This window comes from Narcine bancroftii, chromosome 12, assembly GCF_036971445.1.
Source record: "Narcine bancroftii isolate sNarBan1 chromosome 12, sNarBan1.hap1, whole genome shotgun sequence".
Lineage (NCBI taxonomy): Eukaryota > Metazoa > Chordata > Chondrichthyes > Torpediniformes > Narcinidae > Narcine > Narcine bancroftii.
The window spans coordinates 86186027-86208487 of record NC_091480.1 but is presented as its reverse complement, the minus strand read 5'-3'; the positions used below and the strand labels follow the sequence as shown (position 1 = coordinate 86208487).

The window sequence follows — 22461 nt, the reverse complement described above, 5'->3', positions numbered from 1 at the left end:
CTGTCTACCTTATCAATGGCTCTCAGAATCTTGTAGACCTCTCATCCTTCATTGCTCCAAAGATAAAAGTCTTAGCTCTGCTAACCTTGCCTCATAGACTATTTGGGTCCCTGAGTGGTAGTGAGGGAGGAGGTGAGGGCGCAAGTGGAGCATCTCCTGCAGAGAGAGGGGTAGGTGCCAAGGATTTCCAATCCAGGCAACATGCTAGTAAATCTCCTCTACACCCTATTGTTGTTCTATATTCTATGAGTATAACCTGCAAGGCAATCAGATTCGAGATCAGACATATATGACAATATATCTGGCAAAAGTGCTCAGTACTCAATGCAAATGTAGTCTACTCTATAACACGTAACCAGGGGACAGGAGATGCATTCCAGTACCTCACTGGTGTTCAGGGTGATGTTTACAAGGAGGCCTTTCCTTTTTAGTCTTCTGACCTCACACCATCAGGTGAGAGTTAACTTAATGACTCCCAGGCGAGATCACCAAGTAATTCTATTCTGTGCTCCGGGACCAACAAAGATGTTTGAGCTGCTGTTTTATGATTCATTGCAAAAACTCTGGGAGTCGAGAATTTTTTCAGTTTGGCAACATTGCTCTCAGCTTCGTCCATGACTTATAAGGACGGCTGTGGAACAGGGGATTAGAAAGATTACTGGCTCTAAATTCACTGATAACATTATGGACATTTGAAGAAAGGGGTGAATTGATTTTGTGTGTTTATAATTGAGCTAAATGCTCAGCTTTTAATTTTTTATAAGACTTCACAGTTTCCATAAAGTATTTGGTGTGAGTTTAAAAATCTTTGCATTAATCAATAATAGATGCTGATCCTGTACTATTCGGCAACAGAAGATGAGTAATGAATGGTGTTATCCAACATTCTGAACTTGCACAGTGGATTACATCAGAATGTTTGAAGCTGAGGCTGTTAAAAGGGGCTCCTCATCCATTCTACACTTAGTCACTCAGTGATTACAGGGGTGAGGTACACTATCATTTCTCCACTTCCTCCCTCTGTAGTGGTCTCATCCCACCACCAGACAAATATACCCCATCATCCTCTCTCCACCTTCCACAGGAATCACTCCCTCTGTGACACCCTTGTCCCCACCAAGCATACCCTTGACACCTACCCCTCTGTCTGCAGGAGATGCTCCACTTGCGCCCACACCACCTCCCTCACCACCAGTCAGGGACCCAAATAGTCCTTCCGAATGAAGCAACCCTTAATTTGTGAATCTGCAGGGGTCATCTACAGCATCCAGAGCTCTCATGGTCTGCTCTACAATGGAGAGACTGAATGCAGACTGGGAGATCGCTTTGTTGAGCACCTCCCTCTGTCCCTTGTGTCTGTCTATGGTCTCACACTGCCAGACTGAGACCATCCGCAAATGGGAGGAACAAAACCTCATCTTTTGTCTGGGCACCTGTTGTGTGTGTGAAACCAATAGGTCCCAAGGGTAACAGGTCTGAATGTAACTGATTGAATGGTAGTTTTTATTTACACATGGAGGGGAGTTACAACAGGGGTAAAAGACTCTCACATACACAAACTTGCTAGATTAAACAATTCACCCACAACCACTCACGTGAAGAAGGCTTTATAATCAAGTTATCACAAACGATACCCACCACTCTTTGACATCCCTGGCAGGCACGGCTCTTATCTAACCAAATTAGAGACACTCGGCACACAACCCTTTGTCTGTGCACACCAACGACCCTCCAGCATTGCCTATGGTTCCCAGAAGAGAAAGAGGAAGATGGCTCACCTGTGGTGGGCTTTATAGTGCCATCAGCAGGAGGGTCCAGCCCAGGTCTCAATGAGGCAATCAAAGGGCCAATGGTCAGGTGTGTGCTGACCTGTGGGCAAGGCTTGACCTCGATTGGCAAATGAGGTTACTTCCGATCAGGTCCCTCTTCAATCCACATTCCTCACAGAGAGGTCATAATCCATACCACAGCACCCTCCATTCGGATAGTATTAACATAGACTTCTCCAGTTTCCGTTAAACCTATCACCTCATCTCCATCTCCTTTCCTCTAGTTCTCTCGCTCTTCCCTTTCCCTCGGCCTTCTTCCACAGAGCCAAAATCAATTCTCTCCTTTCCTCTTATCCATTTATCACCATTTTCTTGTTGTTCTGAACTCATCCCCCTCCCATTCTTCCCCCTTTCTCTCCCAGATGCCTACCAGCTTTTTGTTTATACCTTGAAGAAGGGATCAGGCCAAAAGAATGTCAGTAATATGTCTTTACTTGCTATAGACGCTGCAAGAACTGTAAAGTTCCTCCAGCATTTACAGTTAATCGCAGCATCTGGTCTCACTGGATGTCCGACAGAAGGAGGAGTTGGGATAAATGACAAATTACAGAGGCAGAATCTTGAAGGAGAATCGCATACATCAGCAGACCTTCTTCTCCTGGAAAGCTGACAGAGACACATGAGCCATTTCTGGCACACTTAAGAGTAATAGGGTCGAGAAGGCAAAGTAAGAGAGAATTTTTTTTTACCTTTTACGAGGAGAGAGATGTGCTCAACGTTCAGACTGGAAGTTGTGTGCTCCTCTCATGCCTGCTCTGCAATCCTCCTTGCTGTGGAGGAAATGCATTCTCCTTTCAAATTCAGACAGAAGTACGCAAAGGCCCCGACCTATGAAGGAGAGAGAGAGAGAGAGAAGGTTCAGGCTTCAAATTCCTGTGCACTTCATTCTCCCCTTAGGAAAACATAGCCTCAAGATTCAGGGTAGTAAATTTTAACAGAGATGAGGAGAAACGACTTTTCCTAGAGAGTGGCGAGTCTGTGGAATAGAAAAATTGCGGGCTCTAAATCCACTGATAACATTATGGTCTTTTGAAGATAAAGTGAATGGGTTTAATGTGTTTATAAACCATCTCAATGCTCAGCTTTCTCAGCTTCTCAGCTTCCATAGGGTCTTTGGTATGAGTTTTCAGGAGGTAGTGCAGGCAGGCTTAACCATATAACCATATAACCACTTACAGCACAGAACAGGCCAGTTCGGCCCTACTAGTCCATGCCGTAACAAATCCCCACCCTCCTAGTCCCACTGACCAGCACCCGGTCCATACCCCTCCAGTCCTCTCCTATTCATGTAACGATCCAATCTTTCCTTAAATGCAGCCAATGATCCCGCCTCGACCACGTCTGTCGGAAGCTCATTCCACATCCCCACCACCCTTTGCGTAAAGAAATTTCCCCTCATGTTCCCCTTATAACTTTCCCCCTTCAATCTTAAACCATGCCCTCTAGTTTGAATCTCCCCCACTCTTAATTGAAAAAGCCTATCCACGTTTACTCTGTTTGTCCCTTTTAAAATCTTAAACACCTCTATCGTCCCCCCTCAATCTTCTACGCTCCAGAGAAAAAAAGCCCCAGTCTGCACAACCTTTCCCTGTAACTCAAACCTTGAAATCCTGTCAACATTCTCGTGAACCTTCTCTGCACTCTCTCTATTTTGTTTATATCTTTCCTATAATTTGGTGACCAAAACTGTACACAGTACTCCAAATTTGGCCTCACCAATGCCTTGTACAATTTCATCATAACCTCCCTACTCTTGAATTCAATACTCAAAATTCAATATTTTTAAAACAGTCAGATTTTTGCAATAGTCGGGTAAATAAGGGTTTTTAAGGAAAAGACAGATAGGAGGAGCCGAGTCCACGGTCAGATCAGCTATGATCTTATTTAGCGGTGGAGCAAATAGAACCATAGAACATTGCAGCACAGAGAACAGGCCCTTTGGTCCTTCTAGTCTGTGTTGAACTATATTCTGGCTCGTCCCACTGGCCTGCACCCATTCCATCTCCCCTCATACTCCACCTATCCATGCCCAAATTTTTGTTAAATGTTAAGTTTCAGGAGCTTGCTCCATTCGGTGCGACGAAATTTCCCCCAAACATTACCCCTAAACCATTCCCCTCTCACCCTTAACCCATGTCCTTTGGTTTGTATCTCACCTCACCTCATTAACTCCAAATGGCCGTCTTCTGCTCCTGTTTCTTATGTTGAGATCCCAGGTACAATTGCCAACACAGCCTGAATGTGACCACGTCACCGGGCGGCAAGTATGTCTCCAGAAACTGAGAGGTGCCTCATCACCAACTAGCACATGAACGTTTTGTTCATTCCAAGTCTACACTGATATTGTGACAAGAGTCAAATACCAACACAGCCTGCATTGGGCATCTACACACAGGTTAGTGGCGCAGGGCTGATTTAGTGCTCTTATTCAGGAACATTTCATTTTCTATCACTTCTGCACTACAATGAACAGCCATTCTACCTTAAATTGAAACAGTTCCAAATTAAGCTATTGAATATGGAAGCAGAAATGCTCATCTGGGTTCATTAAGAATCTAGGATGTGTCAGAATGTCAGGTGTTGTTTTCACTTCAATTTAAGACTACTTATTATTAGCTGTTAAAAGTGCCAATGCTGTACAGTGAAGTATGAATGATGAGGGTATTATTTTGCAGTGCATCCAGAAAAAAAGAACTTAAGGGAATAGTGCCATGATTATTGGAACATGATTCTTATGGTTGCAGCAAATTTCACCATCAATTAAAAAAAATCCTATTACTGAATTTTATTGTGTAAATATCGTGAATGTTTGGCAAAAGAGTTGAACAGGACTTGAGGGGAAAGCTGGAAGGTACCTTTTATTAGAAGATCTCTTACGACTCTTAGCTGATAATGATTAAACGATTTACTGAAGGAACCAACCACCCTGCCCTCGATGTCACCAAAACCAACGAGCTGATCGTTGACTTCAGTAAGGGAAACCAGAGGTGTACAATCTAGCGATCAATCATTGGGAATCAGAGGTGGAGAGGCTGAGCAAATTTAAGTTCTTCGGAGTCACTATCTCATGGGATCTTTTCTTGTCCCAACACACAAATGGCATCCTGAACAAAACACGTCAGTGCTTCTACTTCCCGGAGGTTTGGCATGAAACCCTGGCAAATTTCTACAGATGTGTGGTGGAAAATGTGCTGACTGGCTGCATCATGCTTAGGGGACAATACCCCTAAGCAGGAAGCCCAGCAACAGGAAGTGGACAGAGCCCAGGACATCACATGCAAAACCCTCCCCACCATCGAGAACATCTACAGGGAACACTGCCATCGGAGAGCAGCAGTAATCATCAAGGATCCACACCACCCAGCATATGCTCTGTTCTCGCTGCTCCCATCAGGAAGGAGGCATAGGTGACAAAAGACTCACACCCCAGGTTCAGGAACAGCTGCTACCCCTCCACCATCAGACTCCTTAACAACAAACTCAATCAGGAATTCATTTAAGGACTCTTACTTTTGCACTTTATTGATTTTAAAAAAAATCTTTCTATATTGCACAGCCAGGTTGTGTTATATTTCTTTATTTGTGTACATGTGTACACTGAGTAGTTTTTAAAGTTACCAATAAGTGGTCATTTTGCCTCGTCCATAAGACAAAGAATCTCAGGGTTGCATGTGTTGTCAATAAATCTGACAATAAATCTGAATTAAAATGTTCTGCACTGCTATCGGCAACTTATTCTACACTGAGAAAGCAACAAGGATGTTGCACACTGAGGTATTCCCCCTTCAGTGGCGGCTCTAAGCAATGTTCCCCCTGGAAACACTTAAGTAGCTCTGAAAGGGAATTGGGGTGGATGAGTGATCAGAGGCATGTGATGCAAGGGTTAGTGGGTTTTTTTTACCTTGGGGAATTGAAGGGGAGGGTGTCAGGCTTTTTGAGAAGTGGGGAGCAGCTCAAGAGAATGTTGAGCCCAAAGGCAATTAGGAGATCACTGGGATCACATGGGGAAAGGACTAATGACTTGATGTCAGGTGGAGGAATCTTACTGAGTTCCCAGTTTGGCACAATGTCAGGAAGATGAAGCTGCTTTGGGAATGATCAATTTGAGCTGTTCTTTGAGGCCACACAGTCTTATTTTCCTGGCTACTTTTGAAGGAGACTATTGAAAGGGGAATGACATCACTTGGTGCACAGTTGGTGTAAAACTCTGGTCAGGCCTGCAGGCCTGACTCATGAGAAGTTCCCAGTGGAACGGCTGTTATTGTTTCTCTATTGAGGAAAATGCAGATTTTCAATAGCTTGGTGCTGAAATAAACAATTGCATTTCATGACTCATGAGGTTTTATCCTCCATTTAAATTCTCCAGGCTAATGTGCTGCGTGTACAAATAAAACCATTTTTTCCCATCTTAATGATGAGACAACTAGAGATGAAAAAGCCAGCACTCCAAGCACCTGCTGATCTAACAGACCTGGAGCTTCAACTCATGCCAGGCACCAAGCAGCAGAGAAGTACAATGCCAATTGTCAGTGACCATCCAATTAACCATTGTTTTGGATCAGGAATTCTGAGAATAAGTTGTACAGTAACCCTCACCCTGGTATCCACCACCGATGGGGATTGCGGATGCCAAATATACAAATGTTCCAGTTGCCTGAGCACACTCTTACAATGCCTAATACACTTGCATTAAAAATAATGAGTTTAAAAGACAAAAAGACAGTGCAAAATGTAATTTGAAAATAAAACTCACAATTGTACTTCTTAATTATTTAAAGTTCACTTTAATGAGGTAATTCCCGTAACTTACAAAATTTAAATTTGAACTCCAGTCACTGGCGATGTAACAGCATGTAATCGTGCCGTAATTAATCCTACCTCCCCCAAGTTTACAGATAAAGTCTTACTAATATATTTAATACTTATAAAGATTCTTTCTAGGCATGGATAGGAAGACACCGGGGAGTCGCCTCAACAATGAGGGGCATTGGCTGGATCTTCATTCTGGACACTGCCATTTTATTCCAACGCAACCTTATTGAAACTTTATTCAAACAGATGCGGTGGGAGGGGTACAACCGGGGTGCTCTGCTGGCTGAAATTCTAATCCCATCTTCACCCAGGGGATGTGTGTTGCTCTGGAGAATATTTAACTTGAACATTTTAAACTTTTATTTATATTTTTATGATTCTTATTTATTTCCTTTTTTTTCCAGTTGGTCAGGCTGCTGGTTGCTTGAACTTTGGATACCAGGGATTTTACTGTACTTTAATTGTTTAGCTGAGGGTTGGTGCGAGAACGCAGCCTTGCTTCACGCCATTGTTAATGGAGAAGGGTTCAGAGAGCTCATTGCTGTATCTGACCTGACCTTCTTCAGCATGATGCTGAAACAAGCCATGAAAGACCTCAACAATGAAGACGCTGTTTACATCCGGTACCGCACGGATGGCAGTCTCTTCAATCTGAGGCGCCTGCAAGCTCACACCAAGACACAAGAGCAACTTGTCCGTGAACTACTCTTTGCAGATGATGCTGCTTTAGTTGCCCATTCAGAGCCAGCTCTTCAGCGCTTGACGTCCTGTTTTGCGGAAACTGCCAAAATGTTTGGCCTGGAAGTCAGCCTGAAGAAAACTGAGGTCCTCCATCAGCCAGCTCCCCACCATGACTACCAGCCCCCTCACATCTCCATCGGGCACACAAAACTCAAAACGGTCAACCAGTTTACCTATCATGGCTGCACCATTTCATCGGATGCAAGGATCGACAACGAGATAGACAACAGACTCGCCAAGGCAAATAGCGCCTTTGGAAGACTACACAAAAGAGTCTGGAAAAACAACCAACTGAAAACCTCACAAAGATTAGCGTATACAGAGCTGTTGTCATACCCACACTCCTGTTCGGCTCCGAATCATGGGTCTTCTACCGGCATCACCCATGGCTCCTAGAACGCTTCCACCAGCATTGTCTCCTCTCCATCCTCAACATTCATTGGAGCGACTTCATTACCAACATCGAAGTACTCGAGATGGCAGAGGCCGACAGCATCGAATCCACACTGCTTAAGATCCAACTGCGCTGGGTAGGTCACGTCTCCAGAATGGAGGACCATCGCCTTCCCAAGATCGTGTTATATGGCGAGCTCTCCACTGGCCACCGAGACAGAGATGCACCAAAGAAGAGGTACAAGGACTGCTTAAAGAAATCTCTTGGTGCCTGCCACATTGACCACTGCCAGTGGGCTGATCTCGCCTCAAACCGTGCATCTTGGCGCCTCACAGTTCGGCGGGCAGCAACCTCCTTTGAAGAAGACCGCAGAGCCCATCTCACTGACAAAAAACAAAGGAGGAAAAACCCAACACCCAACCCCAACCCACCAATTTTCCCTTGCAACCGCTGCAACCGTGTCTGCCTGTCCCGCTTTGGGCTTGTCAGCCACAAACGAGCCTGCAGCTGACGTGGTCATTACCCCTCCATAAATCTTTGTCCGCGAAGCCAAGCCAAAGAAAAAAAATTGTTTAGCACAAAGTTCAGGCCATTTCTTGCAGGTGTTGGGTGGTCCCTGTTTATCTCACTATGCAAAGTTAACTTGCAGTAAGGTGGCAAAATTAATTCTCGTTGAAGTTGGAAAGGCACCTGTGGGGATGTGCAAGGGCTGTGATCATGAATAGATCGCAAGTTGAAGCCTTACTCCAATATAACTTCAGCTGGAGGTATTGCCACATCATTGTATGCTACTAATAACGTGCGCGAAACAGACATTGACGTGCATACTTGATGTAAGCTCAGAAAATGCAGAATAAACACCAAAGAAATATTCTTCCAGTCTCCAACCTTGCCAGCTTATTAAATTTGACATGGCTCACTGGCAGATTCTATAAAAGGTTAGGATCACGAGAAAATACTGTGGAGAATATAGAACTTGCTTATTCTCTTTTGTGCTGTGGAGAATATATCTTTGAACTTGCTGATTCTCTCGTGGGATCTTTGGCTTGGCTTCGCGGACGAAGATTTATGGAGGGGGTAAAAAAGTCCACGTCAGCTGCAGGCTCGTTTGTGGCTGACCAGTCCGATGCGGGACAGGCAGACACGATTGCAGCGGTTGCAAGGGAAAATTGGTTGGTTGGGGTTGGGTGTTGGGTTTTTCCTCCTTTGCCTTTTGTCAGTGAGGTGGGCTCTGCGGTCTTCTTCAAATGGTCAGAAGGAAATTAAGGCTCTTGCGCTGGGATCCCCCAATACCTTTTGTTGCTATACATTGACAATTCCAAAAGTTGCACTCTCTACCACTTCAAGGACACATGCATGAAAATACCATTAGCTGCTGATGTCCCCCCCTCCATGCCCTTCCCCCTCATTAGACATTCCCTGTCCTTGGACATACATTGCTGACTGATACATTCTTTGCATAGATGTAATGGTGTCACTCACACATCCAATATTAATTATGTTGTCATCTGTTGACATAACCCAATGTCCCAGTTGTTTTTTCCTGAGTTAGCACATGATCTGAGTTTCCTGGTGCCTTCTGTAAACTATGACAGGCAAAATTCAATAATACGCTTCCACACGAGTGGGTCAAAGGCCACTTCTAGATCATCTCCTCAAGGGAAATTAGCAATGGACAATAAACAATGGTTCAGTTAGTGATGTTCCCATCCAATAAATAAACTGAAAATACGCCTTTAGCACATTCTAAACTCTAACAATAAAAGTCTGTTACCACACCGCTACGTTCAAAGCTAACTACGCAGAAGACATAACCTTCCCTAATCGGCTCATGTGTGTCTTCCTTTTAATCTATTTTATTTTCAGTTGGAGTTCTATTTGCAAATAAACTCCAGCAATAGGCTGCTGACTACACTCCGTGTTGGAGCTGCTGTGTCTCTGCGCTGCCATTCAATCATTTCATGCTCAAGATCCTTGTCCTCCCACCTGCTGTTGTTCCTGTGAAGCTTCAAGACTGCTTCACTGCCTCTTCAGTCTTGCCTGTGCTGTGTTGGGCTTCGGGGAGAAGCCCATTTTCTCTGTTTGTTTCTGAGCTTTACAGACAATCTCCAACTTGTAAAATGCTTTTGGCTGAAACAATTTTCTCCGCCACTCAATCGAATGATATAAATTCTGAGCTTTCTGCCGAAAACCTGCCACCTGCTTGGACTTTGTTGCAGTTTAAAGATTTTATCACATGGAGCTATTTTTCGGAACCACGGGATAGAAAAGGAGTCAATACTGACTGAATTACAATGGGAATGATTTCAGGGTGATAGGACCTTTCTTGGACCCAACCCCCTAATGGTATCTTGAAAGCACGTCAGCACTTCTACTTCCTCAGGAGTTTTCAGAGTTTGGTATGACATTGGAAACCCTGGCAAATTTCTACAGAGGTGTGGTGGAAAGTGTGCTGACCAGCTGCATCATGGTCTGGTATGGGGGTGGCAATACCCCTGAGCACAAAACACTGCAAAAGGTAGTGGACACAGGCAAAACCCTCCCCTCCATCGAGAACATCTGCAGGGAGCACTGCTGTCGGAGAGCAGCATCAATCATCAAGGAAACACCACCTAGCACAGATTCTGTTCTTGCAGCTACCATTAGGCCAACTAGGCAGCTGCCTAGGGCGCAGACCTCCGACAGGCACTGTTGAAGAGAGATTACAACAGACCCGAAACCTCTGCGCCAGTGGTGTAGCTGGGGGAGTGGGGGGGGGGGGTGGAATGGGTGCAGGGGGGAGTGAAATGTTTGTTTGTTTTATTTAAAAACTGAATCAATTTGCAAATTGTGCCCCAAATTCCAGTGGACCGAGGAGAGCTTTCGGAGTTATCATTCTAGTAAATCTTCTCTGATCCGTCTCCAATGCTAACACATCCTTTCTCAAATAAGCAAACCCTGACATAGGGAATACTTAAGGTGGTATGTGAGTGGAAAGAAAAAGGTGGAGAACCTGCTTTAGGGTATCCTGTTCAAGGACTCTCAAGGCCCTTTGCATCTCCAATTTTGAATTTTCTCCCCTTCTAAATAATAGTCTGCCTGTGTATGTCTAGTACCAAATTGTACAAAATACAATGTTGGGAAACATACATTTGCCATCCCTTTTCCCATTCTCCTAATCTCTCAGCAGCCTTTCCATGTCCTAAGAGCCACCTGCTCTGCAACCTATTTTGGCGTCATTGGTAAACTTAGCCACAAAGCAATCTAGTCCATTATCCAAATCATTTATATACAATGTAAGAAGAACCTCCCAACACTGACCCCTGTGGAACACCACTAGTAACAGGCAACCAATCTGAGTAGATCCCCTTATTCCCACTCGCTATTTTCTGCCTATCAACCAATGCTCTATCCATGCTAGTATCCTTCCTGTAATTCCACGAGCTCTCATCTTGTTAAGCAACTTGTCAAAGGCCTTTTGAAAGTCCAGTGCACAATATCCACGGCTTCTCCCTGTCAATTCTGTTTGTTATCTGCTGTAGTAAGTTTGCCAGGCATGATTTTCCTTTCAGGTAACAATGCTGACTTGGACCTATTTTGTGATGCTCCTCTCGATACACAATCAGTGGCGGATTTACCATTAGGCTGAGTAGGCTGAAGCCTAGGGACTCAGAAGGTAAGGGGGCCCATCACAACCTCTGGGACACCAATGTAACTACTTGTCATTATGGGCTCGCTTTAGTCCTGGGTCCACCCACCCACCACGTTCCCCTGTCAATCAGCAGCGGGGTCTCGGTCCCATCTATCAATTCAGGCTCTGCTGGTCCCAATGAATGCTTGCATTTGCACGCACATGTAAGCCTGAGGTCTGCCTCCTGAAGTAGGGCTCAGCTCATGCAACGTAGCTCACAGGAGGTTTACTTTTTTGTATTGAGACTTTTTTTAAGAACTGATTTTATTTATTCTTTTGCGACTAACAGACTTTTCAAATTATTCATGGCTAGCAGACAGGCTTCTGTAAGATAAAGTTTTGATTGATATTAATAATATTTTTTCTCTCCTCCTCCAAGCAAACATCAACTGGTGTATTCCCAGCGGATACATTTTGAATATGTGAGGGCATCACACCCAAAGGCTGATAAAAGGAACAATTTCTCTTTATTCTAATCAACAAAGGGTGGGGGCCAAGGGACAGGGGAGCAAGGTCAGGGGGAGCCTTGGGCCCGGGTGGTAGTTAATCTATGTCTGTACTCCATAACCTCACCTTTGACAATTGACTCAAATTTCTTCCCAACCACTGAAGTCTGACTAATAGTTTCCTTTCTGCTGCCCCCTTCCCTTCTAAATCAGCGAAGTAACATTCGCAATTCTCCAGTCCTCTAGAACCATGCCAGAATCGATAGATTCCTGGTAGACCATTTCCAATGCCTCCATAATATCTGCAGCAACCTCCTTCAGAACTCAAGGGTGTATTCTATCAGGTCCAGGAGACTTAAATACCCTTAAACCATTTAGCTTCCCAAGTACCTTCTCTCTTGTGATCGTGTCAGCACTCACTTCACTTCCCAGAGACCCTTGAGAGTCTGGTAAGCTACTAATGCATTTCAAAGTAGTATGGGCAATCACAGATTTCCATTGGACCACTTTCTTCCTTAACCAGTCCCAAAATACAGCCTCATTCTCGGGCATCAGATAAAAATGTATAATGCTTTCTCAGTAAGCAACAGCTAAGATGAATTTTTGTAGCATCCGCACTTTGCAGTTCATCATAACTGCCCCTCTATTGAAACATTAATTGGGGCACTCTGTGGACACAGCTGTCCATTCCTAATTTAGCAGCCTAGCTGAAAGATTGAGAATAGTTATCATCAATTTGGGCCAACTAGTGGTTGTTAGATTGACCTTAAAATTATTAATCATGAGGAATGATCTTGGGAATGACTTGTCTGAAAGAGGAGATAGAGCAGAGAACAACATTAAGGTGAAGGGAGAAGAGTCTGTAGCCCACGAAATCTGAAGTGAAGACCAAAAGAGCTCAGATCTGCACTGATACTAATGATATGGAAAAGGCAAATAAGAGGCAGAGCTCAAAAAACAGGACAGGAAGAGGAATGGAAGCACAGAACACTCATTAAAAATTTTCCCCATGCAATCTCGTCGACTTAGCCTGAAGCAGGCCACAAGAGTTTCCACTGAAATATAAAGAAACATTCAAGGTCTGTCAGATGGAATGGAAAAATGAAGAATTCTGAAAGAAACCAACTTAATTAACAATAAATAATACAAGAGGGATTTGAAATGATTCACTGAATGAAAATATCACTCATTTTAGTCATCCCAATGACTTGATTCCCAGTTTGGGCACCAGACGGCAGAGGATGCCTCAAGAATGGATGAAGGGGGAACCAGATATCGGAACCTGGATGCGAAAGGGTGCCAAGGACACAGAAGGTGTCCTGATCATGTTGGAGGTTCAGATCTGGAACCTGGGCTGCTGATGGGTTGGACTGTAGCAGGTGCAGGAAGCAAATCCATGAATACTCGTGGACTCTGAGAGGATTATCCTTCTGACCGTGGGAGGCGCTCCAGGCCATTTCTGAAGATGGCGAATCTGACTGCCTCACGGCAGTTGAAAGCAAATTTGTTCCATGAAAATAAGGGAACCTTGAATCTTAATATTCCAAAACATCAGCGACATTTGGACAAAAGCCACATGACAGTAAAACTGAGCTGAACAGTGTAAATTAGTGCAAGCCATCATTTTGAATGTGAAAGGCCACACATAGCAGGTAACCTCGTGTTGGTGCATTTTAATGACTGAACATGTAAAACAACCGTTGAACCTTCCTTCTATTCAAACAGAAAGGTAATAGGTACAACTTGCAACCATGGTGACCAACACTCAAAATTGTGTTGACTGGAATATAAAATATTTTTTGACAGAAATCAAAAAGATGTTCATGTAAAGGATGATAAGACTTTTGATATTCAAATGATCTAACTTTAATTTTGGTTTGATCAGTTAAAGTGTATAATTTGCTACTTTGCAAAGTTTTGTATCATAAATTGCTGTGGCAAACAATATTCATTGTGCTGTATGACTGAGGCTTTTTAATATTTGATGTTTAATTTCTCTTGGTATCCAATAGAATAATACTTTTGATACACAACTACTCAGTTACTAACAGGTAGAACTAACAAATTGAGGATTCCAATAAAAAAATGGATGATAGAAATGTAATTTTAAAAAAAAATTGTAAATTTGCACCTTCTGGCATAACAGAAAGCTTTGGATTGTGAAGTTTAACAACAATACATTTTGAAAAATGATTCAGCTTGTCAAAATATTGAACTGCACATACCACGGATACTTATTCAAAGGTAAAGATGCTTCAGATTCTTCCTTTAAATACTCCATTAACACCAAAGTCAAGAATTTATTGACAATGCTGGAGAAATTCAGCAGGTCAAACAGTGTAGCAAAGAAAAAGGTACATAACCAATGTTTCAGGCTTAAGCCCTTCCTCAAGGTAGGGACAAAATGTGGGCAGGAGCCTGAACAAAATGGTGAGGGAGGGGTGGAGGGAGCAGGCAGCAGGTAATAGGTGGATAAGGGAGGAAGGGCACACCAGCAAACAAGGGAAGTAGGGGGATGGCTCTGTAAATGGAGAGGGAAGAGGGGGGAGCTGGAGGAATGAAGACAGGGAAGGGAGGGAGAACAGGGAGTAGGCTAGCAAAAACCGAGAAGTCCATGTTAATGCCATCCAGTTGTAGAGAGCCCAGACGGAAGAATTACTTCTTGCTCTTCCAACGATGTCCTAACATCGGCCTCAGAAACAGATATCACAGTGTCCTCTGCCTTTGCGGGGATTCTCGTAGGCACCGTTGAGTTATCCTTCTCAATGTGGGCATAGAAAGTGTTTAGCTAATCAGGTAGTGAAGCATCACAGCCATTTATGGTTCTTTTTCGCTGAAATAGCCTTCCAGAGGACTATTTTCCCCATGCAGGACGTAACTGGACTTCTTGTGGAGATCTGGTTCTCCGGCCTTGATCTCGCCCTCAGCAAGTAGGACATCTTCTGATTCAGTCCAAAGCTTCTGGTTGGGGGGACTTGCGGTATGTGCACACGGGCACACGCTCGCCCATGCTGGTCTTGATGAAGTCAGTGACACGTTATTCAATCAGGCCTGCTCAAGAGCAATTATGTCCCTCGAGTGATGTCTTCATTCCATGTGGGGGGAAAAAAAGTGAGAAGACCAAATGTGAAGATGCAGAGAATTAAAGGCATTAGAAATTGGATAATTTTTTTTTCTGTTTCAGTAAGAGTAGAAAGTAATATGGGTACAGACATCAACACACTTGAGAAGTCCAGAAAATGCTCGACATATCCATCTCATTATATACCTCTCAGTTCTGAACTTAGGCAATCAGAAATAGATCATCTGATTTTATCCATGAACCAACATCATCAAAAGCAGAATTATCAGTAAAGATGTCAGCTTGCTTATTTTGCAAGAACAGAACAAATAGATTTTGATGAAAATAAGGAATAAAATGAAAATTCGCAGAAGTACCTGAATCACCGCTCTGCTGCAGGGGAATATTCCAGGCAAAGAACACACAGAAAATGCAAGCAGTCGGCAAAACAGTAATGACATTCATCTGTTTTTGTTGAGAACACCAAGGAAAAATCAACCAAGTTTTAGAGAATTCTTTCACAATATCTTTAACACCATTGAGAGGCAGACCCTCAGCTTAATGTCACACCAGATAGAAGGGATATGGGGTCACCTCTCTTTGGTATGGGGACATTAATACCCCTGAGCCTAAAGCCCTGCAAAAGAGAGTGGACACAGCCCAGGACATCACGGGTAAAACCCTCCCACCATCACGAACACCCACAGGGAACACTGCCATCGGAAAGCAGCAGTAATCAAGGATCCGCACCGCTTCAGCACATGCTCTGTTCTCGCTGCTCCCATCAGCAAAGAGGTAGAGGTGGGACAAGACTCGCACCACCAGGTCCAGGAATCGTAGCTACCCCACCCACCATCAGACTCCTCAACGACAAAATCAGGGACTTATGTAAGGACTCATACTTTTGCACTTTATTGATTTTTTTTTCTCTCTTGATTGCATAGTTGGCTTGCATTTCTTTATTTGTTTACATGCGTACGTTGAGTCAAGTTTTTTTTTTGCACTGCCATCAAGGGGTAATTCTACTTTGCCTGCATGGATGAAGAATCTCAGAGTTGAATGTGGTGTCATGTATGTCTGACAATAAATCTGAAATCTGAATCTGAAAATTTGTCTTCTGCTGCATTTGTCGTGATTACATCAGAAAGTAGAACTTTGATTCTGGAACTTGCTTCCAAAGATTTCAATGTGCATTCATTGTATGACTGGTTCCATAAATTGACTTGCCACATTTCTAATAGAGCAGCATTGCTTCTGTTCCAAAACCCCGTTTTGGAGTCTTTTTGCTTTGCGGATGGAACCCAAATGTGAGATTGTTATCACAGGCCTAAAACTGATATGTTACCCTTTGCACTCAGTTCTGGTTCCTTCTTAATCGTCCTCTTCCATATGTCCTAATAGTTCATCTGCCAACACCACCAAGCACAGGTAATTTTCATTCACCAGTGACTTTCATTAGGACATAAATGAAAATTTACCAAACAAAAAAATAAATTGTAAATTAACTGATGTTCTTTCCGCTAATGTTTCCCATGTGATCACAGCTATGGATTTGTATCCAGAATTATGGATTGCATTCCTGGGTAAGTAAAGCAATGTGTAAACAGAAGTCAAATATCTTTCTCTCCAGAGAGAACCAGTGGGTTGAAGTGAAACTCAAATGCATTGTGAAGGTGAGGCCAAATGCAAACTTAATGAACATGCATCATACTCTTCCTGAAGAGCCTTAAACCTAACACTGATTTTTCTAATTTTAGGTAACCCCACCCACCTCTTTCTGGTTGCACTCTTTCCATTTTACCTCCCCCCCCCGATGTTTTCCCAGCATCCCCCTCTGAGTGGTCTCTCACTCTTCCTGCCTACACCACCTCTCACACCTTCCATCTATATCTTTTGAGGGAGTGGCCCACTTTCCCCCTTTATATACACAATATCACCACCCCCCCCCTTCACTCTTACTAAATGGTACTGACTCAAGACGTTCACTGACCTTTTCTACCCATAGATGGTGCCCAACCTTCTGAGTTCCTCCCTCAATTCTTTGTAGAGCCAGTGGGTTCATCCTTCCCTCTATTCCAATTGAATAACTCGTATGTCACTTAAATCGGGAAGTAGAAACAAGGGAACACATTAGGACCAAAGGTTTGCTAGCTCTGGTAGTACTTTTGATATGAAGACCACTCAGCTTGGATCAAAGCATCCCATAGAGTATTGTGTTGCTATTTTACAACAATTTATTTACCTGTATTTCTTCAACTGAGATTAATTCCACTGAGAATGCGCTGCTTTCCTGGCCGAATAATTAAAAAATGCAATTAACTTAAACTGGCACAGCATGAGGCAAAAGTGTCTTCCACCCTTGACATTAGAGTTAAGGCTTGCTATTGGTTTCATGTTATACACTGTGAGCTTGCCAGATTCTGTCTTCTAGTAAACATTCCCCAAGTTCCAGATTGTAAAGCCCTGCAAGTTTTAATGAGTCCTCACCTCAAAACGAACTTCATGACAATAAGTTCTGATTCAAGAGAAGCGAGATCTCATCTACACAATCTTTCCTCTTCTGCATACCCACTATCTGTGGGACTAGTTCAGTGAATCTCTGCTGCAGTTACTTCATGGCCATTATATCCTTTCTTGAATAAGGAGACCCGACAAAGACAGATCGCATTGCATTGCCTAGCAAGGGATACAATTACAATTCTTTTCAGCTCCACATTGGTCAAACTTTGTACAATCTCCACTCTTCTGAGTACTGCACTAGGTGACATACCGTATATTTTGGGTAAAAGTCGAGTCTTGAAACCCTCAAAAAACACTCCAAAATCAGGGGTCAACTTATGCGTCAGATACAAAAATGAGCCCTTAAATTCAACTTACAAAAAAAAAACACTTGACATAGATTTGGTGTAGAAGACTACTCAAAGAAGAACCCAACGTACCACAAATTTCAGCAGTAGGTTGCTGAGTCTCTTGGCCATTTCTCTTAAAACTCGCTTCGTACTTTCATCATTTTGCTGGAGGCTCCATGATAACAACCACCTTCTGGCAATGCCCATTAGCTCAGTCCACATGTTTTATTGGGCAGGTCGACATATACGCCCGATATACGAGAAAGCCATGAAAATGAGGCTGAAACGGGGACCCGACTTATCTGAAGGACAACTTATACGCCAAAGTACATGGTACTTTTTTATGCACTTCCTGATGTTTATAAAGAAAATGAATTAGAAGCATATTTACAAGTTTGAAAAATGATTTATACTGTGTGAACATATGAATTCCATCTATACAATGGAAGTATACTCAACACCTTTGGATGGCCAAACACCTTTGATGGGCCAAAGCAATTCACCTGGTTAATCTAAAAGCTAAAGGCAGAGAATCCAAACACCCAAAAGCATTGTAACGTCTGACTCTGTGTACACAAATATCCCAATCGTTGATTGAGCAAATATACTTCTGAGCAGATTTGATTTCCAAGATGACAAAATTAAATCTGGTCTGGAAGTTTTCTTGATCTCAGTCACAATGGTGCAAAATAAAATAGCTGAAGATGTCTGCAGGTAATTCCGCCATTAACACAGCCCCATTTAATTATGTTAAAATGCCCCTTCCCCCTCAACCTCATCCATCTAAATACAGCAACCTGCACTTTGTAAACAGGATTGTTCAAAACAAAACTTTCCTTTTAATTTTAAAATTGATTTTTGCTTGTAACATATATTAAAGCAGGTTTTCTAAACTGGTTCTCATTGTATTAATACCTCATATGTAAGGTGGACCTTTACCCCCTCCATAAATCTTCGTCCGCGAAGCCAAGCCAAAGAAAGAATACATTATTCAATAAACCATAAGTTCTGAATAATCCCTAACAGATGACTAAAGCTACATACAATCTTACCAAGGCTTTGTATAATTATAGTAATTTGAGTTTTCACAAAAGGGTGTTTTGCTTGCTCACTGAATCAGAATTTATTGACACGAACAAGTCATGAAATTCAGTGTTTTGCGGCTGCATCACGGTGCAAACATTCATATCATCATCTTACTACATTATTATGTAGAAGAATATAGTAATAGTGCGCAAAATGGTTCACGGATCATTCTGGAATCTGCTGGCAGCGGGGAAGAAGCCGTCCTTCTGCCGCTGAGTGCTCGTCTTTAGGCTCCTGTACCTTTTACTTGATGGTAACAGAGTGAGGAGAGACTTTATCTCTTGTAGCTGTCCTCAATGTAGTGAAGTCTCGTGCCGGTGATGTCACCAGCCAATTTAACAACCCTCCGGAGTTGGTTCCTGTCCTGAGCGTTGGCATCTCCATACGAGACAGCAATGCAAGCATACAGAACGCTTTGCATCTGAAGCTTTTGAGAGTCTTCGGTGACGTACCAAACCTCCTCAAACTCCTCACAAAATATAAGCCGCTGGCGAGCCATCTTTGTGATTGACATCGAGGCCCCAGGACAGATCCTCAGAAATGTTGACCCTGGGTGAGATGCATCAAGTGAAATTTAATAGCTGACCTTTGGATAACATTGGGCATAGGGATAAGAGAAAGGTTAAGAGGTTTAGAGGAAATCTCAGTTTTTTTCCCCCACCTACTGGATGTTTTAAGTCTGAAGTGCATTGTCTGAGCGGGTCTCAGACGCAAGTGCTGGAGATAGATTTAAATGTTGCATATATTTTCTCTCTTCATTCCTCTTGCCAAGATTTATAAAGATCAACCTTTGGTCTGCTTATTCTAACATTCTCAATGTTCTTGCAAATATTTTTGCTGTTCTTAACCTTGTGTGTCAACTCCTGACTTCAAAACTCTACTCTGCACCCAAGTGCAAGTCTCTCATGAAGGTTAAATCAGCAGATGTGATGGTGCTGAAGGGAACCACCAACCAGCTCCCTCCAGCCTAACAGGCTCTGTGTGGCTGTCCTCAGCACATTTTGTTTCCTGGCTGAACACCGGTTCAATTTCTGGTGCCACCTCACAGCTTCGCTGACCTTACCTTCCAGGCAGTCTGTCTGATGTTCACATCTTCTCTTCATGATTGCGATTCTCAAGACAATCCGATTTTCTTCCACATTCTGAAGACATGGATGCAGTGCATCTGTCACTGAGATTAGGAGAGATAAACACTGGAGGATCTGGATTAAAAGAGAAAGGGGAAATGTTACATTGGCGGGAACTTCTTCATGAAGAGAGCGGCAGGACAAGCTGCCAGTTGAATTGGCTAATGCAAGCTGAATTTTGACATTTAAGAGCAGGTACGTAGATGGGCAGGGTATAGTCCGGGAGCGGGTCAGTGGGACGAGACAGATCAATAGTTCAGCAGAAGCGAGACGGGGCAATGTTCTATGGCAGGACAGTCAATCGGCTGCTGTAAATTACCTGCAGGTGTGTGTCAAGACAATCAGGTGAGAGGGAGAGCAGGTTACAGTAAAATAAGGGATGGGAGGATGGGATTGCTGGTACAACTCGATGAGCTGACATCGGCTTAATAAACTGAATGGCTTCCTTTAATGTCACAAAAAACTACTATCTGGTATTTTATCAAAGTAATTTTAATCTTCATATTCAAAGTTGTAATTAGCTGTTTTCATCTAAATTCTGACAATGCATTGAGGTCACCGTTTACATCTTGTACCTGGCTGTTTAGGTTCATAATTAGAATGAAGCACAAAAGTCTGCAGATGCTGTGATTGTAGTAAAAACGCAGAAATGCAGAAGGAGCTCAGCTGGCCTTGCAGCGTCCAGACGTAGTCAACGTCAGTTGAAGAAAGGCTGTCGGTGATATATCTTTAACTCCTATGGACACTGTGAGACTGGCTGAGATCCTCCAGAATTTCTGTGTTTTTACTCATTCTACCTTTTAGCCAGGTACCTTGAAATCCTTTCAAATTGTCCTTGAGCAGCATTAATACATTTCAACCAGAGATAACAAAAAGACAACGTTGTGTTATTTTCCTGGGAAATAATATACACATACAAGTGTGCACCACTTAACATCCGTCTGACCACATGTACATCCATTGTCCGTGATCGATAGGTTATAATGGAGTTCAGTCAGAAATCCCAATCGGAGACATGAGAACAGGGCATAAATGGAACTGAAGAAGAGGCAAGGGAAAAGTGTTTACTGGATATAAAGAAACTTATGAAGAAAAAAATGAAGCAAATTAGGCAAACAACACTGGACATTTTCCTGAAGAAGCCATCACCTCCCCAAGGACAGCCTCAGCCAGGTCCTTCAGACAGTTCATCAATGGACCTGAAACTCTATGAGGAATTTGAGAACAGTGATGTGAATGACCCTGATCCTCTCTGCTAAATTGTGTGTGATATAGAAAGCGTTGACATAAAAGTTTTTAAAAAATGAAAAAAAAATTAAACAGTTTAATTTATCGCGTTCAGTATCCTATGTACAGTAATAGGGTGTTCGCAGAACATCCACGTTGCATAACGTCCAGTTTCACAGAATGTATCGTGGGTGTTAAGTGGTGCAAACTTGGTATGTAATTATTCTGAAACTGCAGAGTGCCCTGGGAGTGATAACCAAAATCTCATTGGCAGTGGTTGAGAATCCATTTCGTTGCTATCAAGAAATTGTAAGGCTTTGTTTCCAAAATCCTGCAGTTGATATTTCTCAAGAAAACTGAGCTTTAAGTGAAAAGTAATTCTTTCGATAGAATGAAACAAACAAGCACAGTTTTGACACGTAATGCTAAAAAAAAAACCCATAAAACCTGCCAGGCAGGCTAATATAGTGAATTTAGGTATCAAAGTTTATAAAAACCCTGCAGTGAAACTTAATTATTGGATCAGAATTCCTGGACAATTAGATACTGGATTGACAGGCCTACACTGAAACATTTGACATTCAAAATGTGCAACATTATCAAAATATCAAACTCTCTGTGTCATCTACAGAAATAATATATTAATATTGTTCAATTGAGAACACCAGTAATGATTCAGATTTTTCTGGAAGCTTGCGCCTTTATAATGTAGGACCTATAACTAAGAAAATGTTAAAACTAAGAAATATGGAAAAAGGAAACGGTAAAGTAAACATCTCGCAATTACAGTGATAACATGTTAATTTAGATCCATGAACAACAATCACAGTCCATTGGACTCATGGAGATCGAAGGCATGATGGTAACCATGGACTGGCAGGACAGTGGGGGTGTCCATGGCTGAAGAACACACAGGGGGCGAGCTATTGGTGACTCAAGGCGAGGTATCCTTACAGGCTGTTGTTGACTGTGGTCAAGGGGATCTCGCAAGTCTACAGACTGCTGGAGACTGACTGAAGGGAGTACCAAGTATCAGAATTGGGATGCAGGAAGGTGTCAAGGGCACTGAAGGCTTCCTGATGGTCAGATGTTCAGATTTGGAGCTCCAGTGCTGCAGAGGCTGGGGGCGAATCCATGGGCACTCAATAACTCTGCGGAGTGGGAACTCTCTTTTGCTTCCCCTTCTTACTCTTCTACACTAAAACTCCATGTTATTGCC

At 42.9% G+C, this 22461-nt stretch overlaps 1 long non-coding RNA gene across 3 annotated transcripts in view; it reads right to left on the bottom strand.

Moving 5' to 3' along the window:
* Positions 1 to 22461, bottom strand: part of LOC138747354 (uncharacterized) — a 50333-nt gene that overhangs the window by 5708 nt on the left and 22164 nt on the right. For all 3 annotated transcript variants that reach the window (XR_011347438.1, XR_011347437.1, XR_011347439.1), the window contains exons 2-3: positions 19952 to 20090; positions 2519 to 2657 (exon numbers count right to left, since the gene is read on the bottom strand). This is a non-coding gene — a long non-coding RNA (uncharacterized lncRNA). The remainder of the gene's footprint in view (positions 1 to 2518; positions 2658 to 19951; positions 20091 to 22461) is intronic.